Genomic DNA, 18,270 nt, shown 5'->3' with positions numbered 1-18,270 from the left:
TCCTCCAAGGACAGGCTGCTGCAGTGTGGGCCCCCCTCCATGGGCCTCCCACAGGGTCACAGGCTCCTCTCAGGCATCCTCCTGCTCCACTGTGGGTCCCCTCCCTGGGCTGCAGGTGGATCTCTGCATCCCTGTGGTTCTCCATGGGCTGCAGGTGGATCTCTGCATCCCTGTGGTTCTCCATGGGCTGCAGGTGGATCTCTGCATCCCTGTGGTTCTCCATGGGCTGCAGGGGCACAGCTGCCTCACCTGGGCTGCACCACTGCCTGCAGGGGAATCTCAGCTCTGGTGCCTGGAGCATCTCCTGTCCCTCCTTCTGCACCGACCTTGGTGTGTGCAGAGCTGTTCCTCTCGTGTTCTCACCCAGCTCTTCTCTGGCTGCAATTACACCTGTGCAATAACATTTCCCTTCTCAGCTGTGTTATCCCATAGGTGTTACCACCATTTCTGATTGGCCCAGTACATCCATCCTGGAGCTGTCTGGCATTGTCTCTGCTGGACATGGAGGAAGCTTCTGGCAGCTGCTCACAGAAGCCACCCCTGTAGCCCCTCTGCTACTAAAACCTGGCTATGGAAACCCAATATATTTATTTTGTGAGTTGCTCTCTTCAGTTCTAGATTCTTGTTACCAATTCTTTCTCACAAAGATAATTCCTGTCTTTTTTCCTGTCTGTATATTAATATATCTTTTCCTAGAGACTGTGTAGGATTTTTTTTTGTTGTTATGATAGAGTCTTATTTCAAAATCAGCTGAATTGATTTTGGAGCTATTAAACTATTATAGTAAGGAGCTACACCATGCCAACTATACAGAACTGTTTATTTCCACTGTGGAAAAAAAAAAAAATCATATAAATAGAACCCCTGTAAGTTGTTAGTTTGAGCAGTGTCACTGAAATATTGCGGCAAGGACGTGAAACCTTAGGGTCCAGATTTATTGCAGTATTTGATCTTGTGCATTAGCTATACAAGTATTCTTTTCAAGGGTCTTTTTTAAAGCAGAGTTTGGACTTTTAGTTAATTGGACAAGCAAGCTGCAGGACAGTTTCAAAACCACCCAAAATTCCTCAGGGCTACCAGTTGTTTTGTATTTCTAATTATTTTTTCAATAGTAAGCTGCTATTGATCTCCACTTTTTTGCTTACTTAAAAGAAATATCAGTTGAATGGTAATTGTAAGCATTGGATTCAGCACCTGCAACTTGAGGCAGTGCTAGCTGGGCATTTACCTGAGGCTTTGTTTCAAGGAGCTTATTTCTTCTCCCATCTTAAATATAATTTACTTTTTCCCATAAATATTAGTCTTCTACAATTTTATTAATTTATTCATGCTGCAGCTCATTATTTTATTATCAAAATACATAATCAAAAAATCATAGGAGAGAAAAAGAGAGAGAGAAAAAGAGGGAGAAATTCCTCATAATGACAGAAAAATGGGTAAAGAGGAGGAGGGAATAGATATTCCTAAATTTCCTTTCCTTTACTGTAGGAGTATTTAAGGATGTCCTAATCTTGGCCAATTTCAAAGCAGGCACATTTTAGAAAAATTTATAAAAAGCTACTTTGTTCTGCTGCAATCAATGTAAACATTTGGGTGTTTCGCTTTTTTTTAGGTTTTGCATCACATGTAATTATGTGAAAGCATGTCATTTCCCACCCAGAATTTTATTGTCGTGAAAAAGCATTTGATGAATTATTTTAATCCCATGGAAGAGATGGAACTAAATTTATAACTCTAGAGAAAATAATATATGCCTTCAGAACATAAAAAAAAGAAAAATAATTTCAATTCCTTTGTGTAGTTAAGATATTAGAATAATTTTGCTGGATTATTATGGAAATAATAAAGCTAGACTAGATAATTTATTCTGTAAAACTTCATGTAAAACAAGGCATTTATAAGTCAAATAGATAGAATTATGTCATTACAAGTACATCATACAATTAGTTCATGGAGTCTGTATAACTGTTTCAAGAGCCTAAAATATTAATGGAAAATGATATCTATTGGGAAAATTGTTTGTATTTAAACTCCATCTTAGCCAATGTTATGTTTACTGCTTTTCAGTCACACTTGAGGTACAATAATTTTTGAAGTCAAACAACAATTGTCTAATTATATCATCCAATAACTAAAATGTTTTAAGTAAGAAAACTTAGATAAATAGTCCTGAAAAATTGCTATGATAAATCATGCTGTTCTTTTTTTTTTTAAGGGTGAAGTATTAAATCTCAGTGACAACTGATTTCACATGTGTGTATATCTGTTTTCTGTTGATTAGTAATTCAGGGGTGTTTCTGTGATTAAGAGAATTTATAATGCTAAATTCTTTAGCATTATAAACTACTCATTTGTGACATTTATTTATGAGTAATTTGTGTATTATTTATAGTTTGACTATGAAAGATCAATCATAACTTTTTCATTACTTGTCTCCTGCCAGTAATTCAATATTACCTTCTTGCTAAAAATAATCTCCTTACTTTTAAATTTTCAGGAATTTTCCCCTTAGTTAAACCTTGCAAATAGTTTGATGGAGGCCAGTAAAATTGTAGTAATCCCATGTGTGTGTTTATAATTCCTAAATTCATGGCCAGTCCTACAGATAACCTCACTTGTGACTAGGGGTCAGTCAGCAATATTTAGAATGGTTATCTAAAAGAAAAGGCTACATTAACAAGAAATTTCTCATGATTGAAACAAATTTTTTCCCTTCAAATATTCTGTAAGATAAACAGACCAAGGGTGGCAGTTTCTCAGCATGATTTTAAACACTGGATCATAAAGAGAAACTACTCCATCAAACTGTTTTTTTAATTTTTGTATGTAAACTTGCTTCCAGTATCTTGTTAGAAAGTTGAGAATAGTGGCTGTCATTATCCTAAAATTGAAAGAGGCAGTTTCAGTAGATATTTTACTTAATACATCTGGAAAGGAAAGATGGTAGTTCTAAAGAATCGGGAGAAACTGGTATGGCTTTAAACTCATTTGATTTATCTGAGAAATTTTGAGCATTTAATATGCACTAGTGTATTTTCTGGAATTCTGATTTTGTCTCTCCAAAGTGAAGAGCAATTACGCAGCTCCATTTTATGTTTGACACAACAAAATGTTTATTTTCCAAAAGGCATTAACATTCAGATGGGACTATTAGTAGTATCCTGTCCTTAGGCTAGATTGGTCAGTGGAAGTTTGCTCCAATGATGATAATGCCAGTGATTGGTACTTAATTAGCTGAGTGTATTATACATTAATTTAATCTTGAGAGTTTTATGAGGGTTTCAAAATATCAATAACAATTTCTAAAATACTTGCAAGGCTTCTGCTGAGATTTTCATTTTGTTGCTGTTTTAAAATCAGAAAAACGTATCCCATATGAGTTTTGTGTGTTTACACTTCATGTTCCCTGAAGTTTCTACACAACATATAGAGATCTGTGATACTTAGCAGTTACAGCTATGCCAGAGTGCATGTTAACAATCTGTATTTTGACCTTTCAATGATTGTGCTCTGTACTTAGACTCCTAATACTGCAGATTTGGACTTCCACGTAGCTAGCTATTAAAGCAATCACCAGACCATTGCAAAGGCATAAAGGAAGTGAAGGTCAAATCACTGGCAGTGAATTCTAACTTGCTGCAGTAATCTAAAAGGCAATGCTGGCTGAAAGAGGTACCATTTGCTGTGTACATGATGCACCAAAGAAAGCAAGGGGCTGACACAATTGAAAAGATATAGTGAGTTTTAAATCTGCTGTTACAATTTTGCTTATTTAAAGTTGAATTAATTAGTGTTCCTACAAAAAGATCAGTCTTTATCACTATTTCAGTCATTGAATTCCATATCTCAATGTAGCTTAAAACATCTTTTGCACCTTCAAATCCTATTTCTTTATTGCAATTCTATATGTTTTTATCAAATAATTTATCTAGTTATTTTTAATGTTCATTTAGTTGTAACTGGAATTTTGGGTTGGTTTTGTTTATGAATGTTCATGGGGAGTGTTTAAGATAGAAAATCATGCATAAAAAGTCTCCAGATGTCCTCAGTTTTACGCTTTGTTCCAGCTTGTACAAGTGTGGGTGAATACTTCACCAGAGAAAAGTTGTGAGTTTGAAGTTGATGCTTTTTACAGAAAGTAGCAATTTCTTTTTTCCTGTTTAGCTCACTGGAAAGTTTCTATAACCCTAAATAAATCTTTAATTTCTATTGTAAAAGCTAAAATTAAGCACTCATTTTTTTGAGCATAGGTCTGAGTCCTTCAGTAAGCTCTTTGTGCCTTTGTAATGGTTAAGATAAAGGTCACATTTTTTGTATCCAGTGAGATGGATGTGTTTTAAATCATCATCACAGTAGACCTTTTTTTTTTTTCCCCTGAAAATGTTTAGGATGGAAAAGTAAGGATATTTTCTTTAAGTCCACTTTCAAAATTTTACAGATTAGCTTTATTAACGCTTATTTCTTTGGCAGCAAATGTTATATAGCATGAACAGATTTTGGTTTAATTTCTTAAAATCAGTTTTAGTGCTTCATGCTAAATTTTTGCTTCTTCTGTATTTGCTCTCCAGAAGACAATGTTTCTGATAGAGTACAGGCTGTATGGAAGCTCTCCTCCTGAGATATGCAGATATATTTAGAAATATCATCAGATCTCAAAGACTAGTCAATGCAGACATCCTAACAGTTTCACCTCAGTGGTCTTGTAAACTTAGCTCTCCTCAGCCTGTATTTAAGAAGGAACCCATAGTGGTTTCTTTCTCAGGACGGTGGAAAAGTCTTATACAACTGATCAGACCTTGAGCTATGGCCTCTCACTGTTGGAAGACACTGCCTGGCACATCAAAATTCACTGCTGTAAACGTCCTCAAGTAGTCATTTAGCGTATGAGGTCACTGCATATTTGGGACTGGATCAGGTCAAAGCTTTAAAGTGGTATATCACAGTCCTTTTGAGTTTGAATTTGGACCTAGAAATGTATGACTTTTAAAAGGAGCTCAGAAGTGTATCTGCAGCAATGAAGGCTGACTGCACACTGGACAGAATCAGTACACCTAGCAGGTTAAACTGAGTGATTGTTCCCCTCTTTTTGGCACTTCAGATGCTGCAATTGGAGCAGGGCCCAATTCTTACCCACCCCAGTATAAGAAACGCAGACAAATTGGACCATGTCCAGAGGATGGCCACCAAGATGGGCAGGGTACTGAAGTATATGATGCACAAGGAGACACTGTAGAGACCTGAATTTGTTCAGCCTGAGGCTGAGGAAGCCAAGAGGAGAACAGAGCTAATTGCTGTCCTCAGCTGCTTAATGGGTCATTACAGCCAGATGGAGCCAGACTGTTAATGGACATGCACAGTGTAAGGACAGAAGGGAACAGATAGATGTTGCAGCAAGGGAAATTTCAATTAGATTTGAGGTATAAACTCTTCATTGTGAGGGTAGTCAAACCCTGGAACAGTTGCCCAGAGTGACTGTTAATTCTCCTTCCTGGTGGATTTTCAAAACTTGAGCAGGCAATGCCTTGAGAAATGTAAGGTTACTTAGGTAGTATTCTTCTGCTTTGAGGGATAAAAAACTACCCAGGCAAGAATGGCTCTTCCAATCCATACTGTTCTGAGCTGGTAAACATTACTGACTTTCTATGTAAGACACCTAGTCAAGTCTTGCCCAGATGTGGATACATCCTCTTAAAATTATTACATGTTTTTGTAGACCCTTTGTATTTCAAACCACCTCCTTAAATTTGTTTGTCAAGTCAAATCCCCACTCCATTTAGATGCTTTCAAAATCTGATTCCTATGTGAAAGAAAAAAAAAAAGATTGAAAAAAATCAATTTAACCTTCAGTGTACCAGAGTACCAGAGTATGTGATACACTCTATACCTGTGCAGTCCTATACTATATTTTTTGCCATCTATCTATTTGGTTCTTTGTTATATCATACTCAGCTTGGATTTGTACCATTTTTATTTGTTCTTATGAGGCTCTGAGAGTATTGGTGAAATCTCTTAAAATGAGCAAAAGGAAAGACTATTGAGAAAAAAAAGGGATGGAAAATAGAGGAATGATGATATATAGCCTAGGTAGTTTTGCAGTAGTGTACACTTGACCCCGAGTTGAACTCCATTGACACTTGCATTGGCTCCAGAGGGCTTTTTGGATTAAGAAAGGTGCAGGCTGTCTTCAGTTTTGTATTTCACATCACCCTCATGGGTCATCACTCTAAAATTTTTGATCATCACCCTTACCCTCCTTGGTATTTTTCAAAAGCATGCTACAATGTCATTAGGGGGTGGCAAGTTTCTTAACTTTGTTTGCGAAGAGTATGACTCACTTTAACCTTCAACATCACTAGAAAATGAGAAAAATGGAAAGAAATACAAATGGATTTGCTCTATATAAACCTATCACCTGGTCGTTTTTGGACTCGTTTGGGATATTTAGACTCTCCACTTGGATACTGTGCATTTGAAATGTGTATCAGAAGCGTGCTAAAGCACACCCTTTTTATTACTGTGTTTATGGCTGCTCCTTTGATAAGAAAGTGTTTGTGTCCAGATGACCAAGAGAAACATTTTTTATTTCTTGAGTGGTTAATGTTTTGTTTTTTATTGCTTCAGTTATTTTTGGTTTCCTGTGAAAATATCTGATTTTCTAATCCCATAATTTTTTTTTTAAATCTCTTTTGGTTTGGTTAATGTGTAAACTCCATATGGAGAAGGATCTGATGTGCAAATACTGTGAATAGGTTCTGGCATTGCTTGGAACATGAACCTTGTATTTTTATCTGGGGAAAATAATGGTCTCTTAGTGGTCGCTTTATGCATTTGGTTGGATGTCAGTTCATTTGCTCAAAAATATACAGTTTGCTGCCAGGCTGGTTGATTTACTTCAGCTTTAGGCTCACTCTATTTTAATAATGGCTATTCTGTTTATATTTAAAGTCTTTCAGTAGCTTCAGTTCTCAGGACTACTCATTTCCTTTGCTCTGTCTTTCCCAGTATAGCCCAGCTGCTAGTCTCTCACAGGCAGCTGGGTTATTTCCTATTGTATTTTCCCTATTCTCCAAAACTTTAGTAGCTATTTGATTTTCCTAACCTCAAGGCCCAGCCCTAGGCAGTAAAAGGGCTTTAGCTATAAATACCACAGCTGAAAGGAAGTATTCAAGAAAGCTGAAATTGTAAATGCAGGGGAATCTCATCTTGAATGGTCATACAATGATCAGCAGTGAGAGGCAGGCAGGAAAATAGGCTCTTGTGTTTGTAGAAATAGTTTCAAATAAATTAAATGCATTTATTTGCTATATCCACAACAACTCTAAACAATTGTGTTTATATTTTTCAGCACGTTCTGCATGACGAAGCGACTTATTTTTCTGAGTAAAAAAATGAACCACAGAAAAACAAAACAAGTTTCAAGATGGTCAGATGTTTACCTATAGATATACAAATGTAGTTTCCTTTTGATTGAATTAATTTTTATTTCCTCTATGACTGTTCATGGAAATGGGCCCAAACAATATCTAAGTGCAAAAATACTTGCTTTCTCTTCCTATTGTGCCATTTGTCATCATTCATAATACTAAAAGAAATACAGTGTTTTGGTGTAGTGTCATTTTAATTATTTTTACCACTTCATAGTTTCAAACAAAAAGGTGTAAAATACACCTTGAATGCTTTGTGGATTTAGTTTACATGGATTATTTTAATAGGGATTGTACTGCAAAAGTGCATCAATAAAGCATCCTTGACTTATTTTCATTTTTATGATGGCAACTGATCCAGGTACCTCTAGTCAAATTTATTTTCAAAAGGATGAGTGACATATCATTTGAGTCAAGAAAATAGTGCTGCCTTAAATTGGGCCAATAGAAATATAAGAGATTGTCAACAGGTAAATATTTTGCTGTATCAGGCAGTCAAAGGGTTTTGGTTATGAAGTGTATTCAGTGTGGGACACATAACTTTAGGATATGGCTAAGCTGGAGAACAGCAAAGACAAGTATTACACACCATGACTGAGAGAAAAATCGAGGAATTAAAGTAGAGAAAAAAAAAATTAAGGAAATGAGTATCAATTAGATATTACTATTTTTTCCTCTGACTGCATTAAACATTTTATTCTCCACCTGCATATGGAGGATTTTATTCCCTGTCATTGGAGGCTTTAGGGCACATTTTAGGAAAAAAGTCTGTAGGTAAAATGGGCTTTGTAGAAGAAAAGGCTAGTTGGTTTTTATAGATGTCTCTCAGTACCTTACCTAAATGGGTGACTGAACATGGAGCAGGACATCTCCAAGGATTTGCTCTAGCGTCAGTGTGGAACAAAGTGGATATTGTGAATGGATAATCTTGGTGGACATGATAAAATCTTGCAGTTTATCCTACAGGTCTGTCACACTGATGTTTCAGCAGGTAATTCTGTGCAATGGTGAGATATCAACAGGAGGAAAAAGCTAAAATAGATAAAACAAAAGGTGTAGGAGAAAAAATACACATGAGGAAAGAGAATGGAAAACAGTTCATACTTTCAGCTTTTATCGGTGCTATTACAGCCATGTTTAGATACAAATATTGGATTAAACTCGTTAAAATTAATTGGTTTCACAGTTCAGCCTTAAATCATGCTTTGCTTTTCAGCTGCACTAAATCTCAATGTAGTCCATGTCTACTTTATGTCTCCTTGAGTGCCACAGAGATCTGTTTCATTAACATCAGTAAAATGATGTAGAGTCTCATGACATAGGGTGCTGATGAAAATGTTGAAACATTTGTGTTTCTTGCCTTTAGAACAAAAATCCAAAGAATTATCTGCTAAACTTCCTCTTGGAAATTGATATTATTATTATTATTATTATTATTATTATTATTACTACTATTATTTTGCCTAAGTGAATAGGGGAAAGGGAAACTGACTATTGTTTCATGTGAAGCAAACCAAAATTCCATATTTCTCTGTGAAACAAAAATATTTTCTAGTTTTTCTCTTATGCATGGAACTCTGGATTCACATAGGCAGTCATATTCAGTAATTGTACTGAGCTATCTGCTTTTTTTGGCCAATCAGTAAATAGATCCAATGGGGGAAAAAAGGAAAAGCAAATAGAGAAATATAAGCAATAGATAACATACATATCTCTAATTGAAATTTAAAATAATATGGGCAAAAATAATATGGGAAGAGCTATGTAGGGTATTTGGAAGCATCAGATGAAAAGAGAAACAGAAAGGCCTGTTACATAAATGAAGGGGAGATACAGAGCTGGATATGTGGTATATTCAGAAGTGCTGACCTCATGCGTTTTCTGAATGCAGTGCTGAGGTGACAAGTTCTCCCCAGCACTGTTTCTCACCTTTACATATTATTTCTCACAGTATTGTCACTTCCATAAATCCTGGTCAAAATCATCCAGATTGAACTCCATAATCTGGATAAACCCCTGCTGAGTGCTTAGTGTACAGTAAAGTATAGTGTGAAATACCATCCAGTATTTTCTTTAATTAAAACTATTACTGATATATGGTGTATCAATCTTATTTCATTATATAGCCTGCATGGATGATCTGAATTGCAATTTTTTTTAATGGCAATTTTGTATATTTCACGTGGCCCTTTTATTGTTTTCCTTACTGTACTTCTTTATAGTAGATTTGATGGTAATTGCACCAGCATACAGGAAAAGTATATACAAAGAACAGAATGTTAATGTGTTTAGCAGAATAATTTATTTTCACTCTAATTTAAAATTAAATGTTGAACTCCACTTTTTTTTATAAATAATGTTAGCATTTATATATCTGGGTTTATTATTTTTAATTATTCGTATAATTTAGATTAGACAAGAAAAACTATAAAAATGAAATAAGTTTCATAATATTTGGAGAGAAAAAAGATACTGTGTAAATTTATTTCTTCATAGGATCTTTCTTGTGACCTATTTTGTCAGCAAGTTCTTGTATCTGGGAACATTATTTCTGTTAGCTAGACAATTTCAAAATGACAGAGTGAGATTAATAATACGAATACAGGTTTTCCTTGTTCTATTGATTTATTGGGTCCTAAATCTCTGAACACTCACCTATATTAGTCATTTTACTATTGAGAGCTATGACAAAAAGTTACTCAGATGGATGAGTGTTTTCTTGAAGGAGCATCTTTGTTAAGTGCAATTGATTAGCAACATACAACAAAGAATACCTCCTGTGAAAGTATCACTATAATACTTTGGATGGATCAGATATTTACAGACATAATCCATTACTAGGAATTGTGCAAGGGAGAGGCTTAAGAAATCTCTTTGTCTGAAATATGGTCATGTTCCTGCTTTTATTTCATCCACTTCAACATTTTATCCAGCATGGGTATAGAAAAGTTACTTGCACGAGGCCATAATTTCACATACATTAGCACTGCTATAATAGGTAAGAGACTTGGATCAGGGGACTCATCTCATTAACACTTGATATACTAGTTTATTTTTTCTTAATGAACATGAATACCAAGCTGCACATGGGTGGATAGATTCTCATCGTTATCAGGTAAAGTGTATGCTGGGCTATGTCAGCACGAGTATGATTAGCAAGTTGTCGAGGTTATTATTTCCCTCTGGTGCTGGTGAGGCTGGTGGCACATGGAGTACTGTGTTCCCTGCTTCCACAAGCATAGGGAGAAAAGGGAGGGAGTCTGGCAAAGGGCCCTCTGCCAGAGCAGTTGAAAGAGATGGGCTTATTTAGTCTATTGGGGTGAAGACCCATAGTGGGCTACATGAAGGAGAGTTACACCCAGGATGGAGCAAAAGTCTCTTCGGCAATGCTAGGTGATATAATAAGGAAGAATGGTCACAAACTGCAGACCAAGAGATTCAAATACAGCTTAATGAGGCTGATGCAGCACTGGTGCAGGCTGCTCACTGAGGTTGTGGAATCTCCATCCTTGGTGACTTTCAGGACTTGACTATTAAGCCCCAGCAGAGTTGAAGTTGTATTGACAAAAGCCCTTCTCTGCTCTCAGTGGGAGGCTGAACTAGTTCATCTCAGAGGTCACCTAAAATAAATACTCCTCTTTTGGAGCAAATGTTATTATGAAGTCTAAGACTTTTTAAAACATTAAAAAAATGGGTAATTTAAAAAAAGGTGACTTCTTGATTTTGATTTCATGCTATATAAATTTCTAAGGCAGATTAGGTGGCTGTTTCTTTACTCTCATTGGTAAATTTTTTGAGGCTAGTTTAGATTTTGCTGATACACTCAATTAATGCTGATACTCAACTTTGGGTGAGATGGATCTAAGCCTAAACAACGTAATTTCACCTGATGGAACGGCATACTGTTGTCATGTCCTTCATTGTTGTCATCTTCTCCCAGAACTGAAATTAAAATTAGAAAAAAATTCAGCTAATACAGGTGTTTAGTATTGAGCCATCTTCCAGAAAGATCTTTCCTACCAACATACAGCAACTTCACTACAGAGAAAAGAAGTTAAAATACGTGGCAAATCATAGCTTCTTAACAGAATTCTCAGATTTCTATATTTCCATATAATGTAAATCTACAAATAATTGAGTGCCATGTGTGTGTTTTATGGCTTGTCATTTTAGAAACTGAGGGCATGCAGTCTCTCAACAACAGCCATAGAATGTACAGATCTAAACAGACTAGACAGAGAAGTAATTATTTTTGTCTCTCTCACACAGGCTCGGTGGAAAGCAGGGCTCTGTACAACCTCCTTGTCACATTGTTTACATGCCTACTAGAAGTGGTTGTGTTTTTATTTGTCACTCAACCTGTATGCGTCAAGCACAATGACAAGGGTATCTAGTCTCCCCACCCCAGTGGCAAACTACAGCAGAGAAATTAATAAACAGAGACTTACTGGTGAATTATCCACATCCACAAATTCTGCTTCTTACCAGGATACAGACAGATGTGCTGCTGTCAGTTTGAAATGATTCCCAGCTGCTGGAAGGCATAAAAACAAAGTCCCCACATGAAGTCTTCTCTGGCATGCTGAGATAGTGGCGACACCTGGGTTGCCCACAGATACAGGACCCTAAATAAACATCTGAAAAAAGTCCAAAAAAGCAGTAGTCTGGCAAGGATGGTGCTGACACCTCTCTAGCTTTTGACAACTTTCTGGCACTAGTCATAGCTGCAAGCCCTATTTTGCGGATAGACTATCTAGTATGTTGCAGACTTGTAATATTGGCACTAATTTTTGTTTGTGAGGAAAAAGAGGGAAGCTAGTAATTTGTACTGTTGAGTGGGCACGTTTGGAAGATGGTGTTTGAAGGCGCAAAATATGTCAGGCAGACTTTGGGTTGTAAAAAACTGGTGAAGAAGTTGTTAGCAGAACATAGAGGATCAAAAAAAGTCAGAAGTTCAGAAGCCAAGTCTCGGCTTACTCTTCCTTATCAATCAGGATAACAACTGACAGGCAGACAGCCCATCTCAGTGAAATCTCAGAAAGTCTTTGAATTAAACGTGAAAAAAAGATCTTCTGAGCTGTTTCCTCTGCATCACTTCATGTTGTGGCAAGTTCATTTTTCATTGTGCAGTGGAAGAAACTGGCCTGATTTACCCGTGACCAGGCTTTTCGTGCTCTTGACTGGAGATTTTCTCAAGCCTGCTATTGGGGTGTTGTTTCTAGTTTGCCAGCTCTGCTGGGGACACTAATGAGTCTGTCAGTACAAACTTTGGTTACATATGTCATGGTTCTGAACTGCTTTAAATTTCATTCCTTTTCATCACACAAGTTTATGGTGTTCTAAAAGTTGTGATCTACCTATCAGCAGCAGAGCTGCCTGGAAAAACTTATTTTTCCTCATTCCTTTCCCACATGCATGCCACTGTTTCTAACAGTAGTAAGACCCCAGTGATTAACATGTTTAAAATATATGAAAGATGTAGGGTCAAGTGCCATTACAACAGGGGGTTACTGTGAGACAGCTTCTTATCTGTATGGAGAAAGTACTTCTGAAAATCTGGCAGTGTCACCACAGTGCTATAGAGGTCAATCTGCTCAGTGCATGTGTTTCATATTGTATTTTTCTGACATTTTTTGCCTTTGAGTGAAGATCACAGCTAAGTCAAATCTTCTATCTCTTATTCAAGGTGGAGATAATTTCAGCAAGGTTTTGTAGTGGACTTTCATTTGCCAGGCATGTTAAGCTGCTTTTTGTACTGATTTTATATTAAAATGTATACAATGTGCATGTGCATGTGCATGTGTGTGCCTCCACATACATACATTTACTTCAGTGCACTTGTTGCTGTTGGAGATGTCATTTTTCACCTGAGAGTTAAAATGAAGATTTCAGAGATTTGTGATATAAAATATAGTGTTTCTTGTTTCTAGTAGGACTTTTACCAGTATATCAGAATTATCTACCAACATGATTACATACCCTGGGATTTCAATTGATTTTGGTATTTGGATTCTAAACAGTAGCTTTGTTCTACAGCTTGATACTGACTCCTGAAACAGCTTGGTCTCAAGAGATACTTCAAAATATTTCCTCCATGTATTTGTACATTATGCAAAATAGATTTTAAGACAACCAATTTCCAAATAGCGGTGTGTGGATAAAATAGTAACTGCACATTTAGAGATTGTATGCTTGTTATGATGGAGTTTTATTTCCTTCATTTCTATACTTGAATGTTTTGCAGAGTGTAAGTGTACATTTGAATGAGTGTTTGACTTCTCTTGCTTAGGAGAACTTGGGAGTCTTTTATGAAAAAGGAGTATAACTCTGTCACTATTACTGTTTGCTACCTCCAATAGCAAAATATTAGCAGGCTTAAATTTTTTATTTGAGTGACTGCTGTCACTGCAGTATTGTACATATCAAAACACAAAAAGTCATGTGGAAGCAAAAAGTCCTGCTACATGAATGCAGTCATCTAGAGGCTCTGAAGGTTATACAAATGTAACTAAATATTTATACAGTTCTGTTTTAAAATTCTTCCTGCAAAAATATTTTTATTTTTTAAATTATTTTGCACCTTTTAAGAAATGTGTGCTGAAAATAGAATTGTATTTTTTGTGCTAACTTTGAGTTCTCTAAGTTTTGTTATATTTGGATATAATTATGACATTCTAAAATAAAGAAATTATAATTTTCTCTTTTTCTCTGCAGAGTCACAGTGTACACTCTGTGGGGAGCCTGAAGGTGAGTGTGTTTTCCTACAAATATTTTTTAAAAGCAGCTAGAGGTGAACACTTCACTTTAATAATATCTGTGTAAAATAGATTGGAAATATTACATAAGCGATGGAAACAAATGAAAGACTTTCTACCCTATGTTAGATACAAAAAATTATTTTAATCAAGCTGAGCACATGTTCCAGGCAGGAAATACCTTAAGGGAGAAATATTCCATTAGAACAAAAACCAAAATATTTACTTCTTCTTTTGTGTGTTGGTCAAACTAATTTGTCAGTAAGTGAGAGTGTAAAGAGACATTTAAGGACATCAATTTGAGGATGGAAAACATAGAGATTGTACACAAAAGAGAAATGAAAAATATTTTTTGATTAGATATTATATTTACAGGGAGGCTAACACTTTAGCAAATGAAGTGAATAAATATTACTTCTGAAATTAAGATAATTAAGTAGAAACTCATGTAGTTTAAATGTGTGCCCACATGACAGTGTTCGTTGGTTTGTATTAGGGTTTTAATCAAGTGATTAATGTAATACCAAGATGAGATCCTCCTTTTACTTAAATGAATTTCCAAACAATGAGAATATGATTTTTAAAGTATGCCATTATTGAAAAAAAATCTCTAATTTATTTATTTACTTATTTATTAACATTGGGACTGTTATAAAGAAAACATTAAAAGGTTGACTTAGTTTGAAATCAACCATCGGGAGTCTTTCTAAGGAACAGAGCTCAAAATAGTCAATGTAAATGCTGGAGCAAACTATATGAACTAAAAAATAAAATTATAGATTCTAGACTGTTCAGAAGGACATTCAGCTTTATGTCTTGAATAGTTGCTGAAAAAGAGTTTCAGCTTCTAATGTTTTATAAGTTTAGGAGGGACAAGTTATTACAATATGAACGCTGGAAGTGGAAGCCTTTGGGACCTTGCATCTAGAGAAATAACTCAGTAAATTAAATAATAATTATCTTCTTCTCCTTTGTTATCTACTGACAAAAATTCTTTTAGAATTTTGTTTTGACTCCATTCCTTTAATAAACAGCCAATTGTTGATTTTTAAATTTTCTTTGTCCTTTATTTGATAAATTTACAATAATACAGATACACGTATGAAAAGGAAAAATGAGATTGGTGTTTGTTTGTCTTTCATTAGATATTTCTCTCCTGATAAGGTTGGCCAACTTTAAAGTTATGCATGGAATAATTCTGTTTTATTGTATGCTGTGCCTGCTTTGTAACAATAGTTTTCCTTTCTTTTCATTACTCCTCTTTCATACCTCTTCAGCTTTGCAAATATTAATAAATATATATGGACTGTGTAAAAAGGGAAATAAAAAAAAAAAAGGTAATATATTTTTGAACATTTACATGACTAAAAATCCACATTCAAAAGACAGTTATATGTACTACTGTAGGAACAGGCCTCAAGAACATAACACTCCATTTTTAGCTATGCTGAAATGAACTTTCCCAGGAGTGAATGTCTCCTGGATCACCAGTCTCTCCTCTAAAACACAGTATTAGTGGAATGCTAATTATCAATTCTCTGCCTCAATTTTAAAAATATTGATATAACTGTCACCTTAGATTAGTGACAAGACTTAGAATCTGAAGTTTTTCCCTTGCCAGATTAGCACAAATTCTTATCTAACTCTTATCATTCACAGAAGTTTGATATGTGATTTTGTAATGAAGAAGCAGCTGCTCTGAGGATATGACCTTAGTTTTTAAAAGGCCATTCTAAGAGAAACTTCATATCTCTGTTGTATAAACCAAAACAAAAAAAAAAATAACCAAAAAACCCTCAGAAGTATCCTTTTCTTAGAACATTGTGCGATGTTCTATAAATTTTGCTATGGTTCCATAGTACACTAAGAGAAGGGAAGAACTAAAAAATCAAGTTTTTGCAGTGTTCTAAGTGTAATTTCTGACTTTTCTCTGTACACATCTTCATAAATTTGAGATACTTTATGGCTTTTAGGTTGCTTTTTTTGGAATTTGAAGAAAATTCAGAGAGTATTAGTTAAAGTTAGATACTGTTTGCCTCCAAGTTCCTTTTTTCTTCCTCCTTTACAGATAAAACAAAAAAAAAATATCAAAATTCACTAAGTGCCTTAAAGTACTTGAGTATATCAAGGTGAATTTGCAGAATTATAGGACAGACATGCCACAGTGTAGTCCCCCTATGCTCGTTTCCAAAGTGTTAAACAGAGATTCATCTGAGAAATAGTAGATGTGGGGAAATCTCCCCAGCTTGGGTGAGAAGAAGACAATGTTTCACATCTTATGTTATCTGGGCTCCTCTGAAGCTGTTTATACCATTTCTTGAAAGACATGCAGGCAGCTAGGTGTGGTCTGATCATGTTTGGGCTTCTGTAACAGAGGTGACAGAATGGAAGCATTTTGCAAGACTCAAATTCTGATTGTCAGATTGGTCATCTGTAGTCTTTTGGAAACACAAGAGCAGCAGTATCGTGCTTTCAGAGAGGTGACAACAGCTACATTCGGGGAAGTGATCTGCAGTTGACAGATTATGTCGTCATGGTAAACATTGCTGGGTTGTACTTTGCTATATTCCTGCTCAGATTTTGAGTGAGGATGGATGGCATGTTACAGACACGTCTAGCTAAGTCTTTGTGACAGCTGAAGTACTCTTTTAGACACACTGGTGTAGTCATGAGAAGTTTCAGGAGCAGTTATCCCCATAAATCCTCTAGCAGATATTTCTGCTCTTTCTAAACCTTTGTATTTATTCACAGAGGGTTTGGAAAAGATGATTTGATCAAATGTAATTTTCTATATTATCAAGGCAGAAAACAAGTACTTTTGGTGGCAGCTAAGGTTTCATTAGATCACTCTTGTCTTCTCAAAGCTTATGCAAATGAAAGATTTTCTTCCAGGCACTTTTAATATCCTTCATAACTCCAGTAGTGTCTTACTCTTTCTGTAATTTGTCCAGGTAATCCAGATTCTTCCTCAGTGTCTCAGATCTCTTTTGGGCTGCGGTATACAAATACAGTTTGAATTAACTTTGACCATTATTTTTTGCCAGTAACTAGTGCAAGAACTGGTTGAGATTGTTAGATTTGCTGGGTTTGTGGCAGCAAATTTTAAATAGTGAGTCTTTTAATTAGTAAAATAAATATTCTATGCCAAAGGAGCGCTTGGATGAGTCCTATTTTTTAGTGTCTCACATTGCACACTGGGGTTTTTATCCTAAACTTGTTCTTCTGTTAAGTTAAACAGTTAATAATTCATACAGCCATAGATACTGAATGACTCCAAGTGTCAAAAGATTCAGAAATTTCTCACAATTATATTTTATCTGATAATAAATCCATTTGTCAGAAAACTAAGATTTTTTTCTTTTGATTTAAATTTTGAACTCGGATGCCCACATAATTTTGTGTTTCTCTGAGGAAAAAGTAAGTTTGTTCAATTTTTTTATCAGTTCCAAGAATGCTAGCATATGTCACAGATTTATCCTTACAGAAGTTTATGTCAATTACTTGTAGGAGGATTTTCAATATGATAAATAGTGGAAAATTAATTTAAATAATTTTAATTCTTTATTTAGTAAAAGAAGTTTTGAATGTTCTGAAATAAAAATAAATTGTACTATTTTTGCTCACAAGATGCATAAAATATTCTGTGTAATTTGGGAAATATAAGAAATGTCACTGAATGGTTGACAGTAACAACAAAAACCTCTATATTCCTTGATGAAAAAAAATTATTTTTCAGATATGTCAGTGTTAGAGAGATGTATTTATTTCAGGTGCTATCAGCTTTGGTGCCATTTGTTCTCTGGTTAATGCTAGTGTGTTGGAGTTTGGGAGGAAAGAAGTCTATTTTTTCCTTTGTTTTGTTGGCCTGTTTTATATTCTTTGGTTGGGTTTTTGTTTTGTTTTGTTTTGTTATGATTTCATTTTTCTTATTTAGATAAAGGATCTGGAGAGCAGGTAGATCAAAAAATACCCTAAACTTGTCAATATGTCTTAATATTGATGATGTTCTGTCTGTGTAGTTCTGGCTCTGAATATAAACATATCCCTTGGTATCTCATGGATAACTATTGCAGGCATATTAATAACTCTTA

General features: G+C 35.3%; 1 protein-coding gene across 3 annotated transcripts in view; it reads left to right on the top strand.

Annotated features, from left to right (window-relative positions):
* DLGAP2 (DLG associated protein 2) overlaps window positions 1-18,270 on the top strand; it is a 337,736-nt gene that overhangs the window by 87,210 nt on the left and 232,256 nt on the right. For all 3 annotated transcript variants that reach the window (XM_014251397.2, XM_088052985.1, XM_088052986.1), the window contains exon 2: window positions 14,139-14,171. The gene's annotated coding sequence lies outside the window, so the exon portion shown is untranslated. The remainder of the gene's footprint in view (window positions 1-14,138; window positions 14,172-18,270) is intronic.

This window comes from Pseudopodoces humilis, chromosome 3, assembly GCF_049639895.1.
Source record: "Pseudopodoces humilis isolate 2021_Gansu_Grassland_sample_001 chromosome 3, ASM4963989v1, whole genome shotgun sequence".
NCBI classification, from domain to species: domain Eukaryota; kingdom Metazoa; phylum Chordata; class Aves; order Passeriformes; family Paridae; genus Pseudopodoces; species Pseudopodoces humilis.
The sequence above is the reverse complement of the archived record's forward strand: the minus strand, read 5'-3'. Positions and strand labels throughout refer to the sequence as shown.